This window comes from Limulus polyphemus, unplaced genomic scaffold, assembly GCF_000517525.1.
Source record: "Limulus polyphemus unplaced genomic scaffold, Limulus_polyphemus-2.1.2 Scaffold5276, whole genome shotgun sequence".
Classification (NCBI taxonomy): Eukaryota; Metazoa; Arthropoda; class Merostomata; order Xiphosura; family Limulidae; genus Limulus; species Limulus polyphemus.
Window position 1 is genome coordinate 27,799 of NW_013670886.1, and position 640 is coordinate 28,438.

The 640-nt window shown below is 30.5% G+C and overlaps 1 protein-coding gene across 3 annotated transcripts in view; it reads left to right on the top strand.

The window, feature by feature from the left end:
* LOC106472370 (protein 4.1-like) overlaps positions 1 to 640 on the top strand; it is a 60,179-nt gene that overhangs the window by 26,316 nt on the left and 33,223 nt on the right. The window lies entirely within an intron of this gene.

Consider the following 640-nt stretch of genomic DNA (forward strand, 5'->3'; position numbering starts at 1 on the left):
AAAATATATGGTGTGGATATACGGCATCATAATGTTGGAAAATATATGGTGTGGATATATGGCATCATAATGCTGGAAAATATATGGTGTGGATATATGCCATCATAATGTTAGAAAATATATGGTGTGGATGTACGGCATCATAATGTTGGAAAGTATATGATGTGGATATATAGCATCATAATGTTGGAAAATATATGGTGTGGATATATGGCATCATAATGTTGGAAAATATATGGTGTGGATTAATGGCATCATAATGTTGGAAAATATATTGTGTGGATATATGGCATCATAATGTTGGAAAATATATGGTGTGGATATATGGCATCATAATGTTGGAAAATATATGGTGTGAATATAAGGCATCATAATGTTGGAAAATATATGGTGTGAATATACGGCATCATAATGTTGGAAAATATATGGTGTGGATATACGGCATCATAATGTTGGAAAAATATATGGTGTGAATATAAGGCATCATAATATTGGAAAATATATAGTGTGGATATATGGCATCATAATGTTGGATAATATATGGTGTGAATATAAGGCATCATAATATTGGAAAATATATAGTGTGGATATATGGCATCATAATGTTGGATAATATATGGTGTGAATATAAGGCATCATA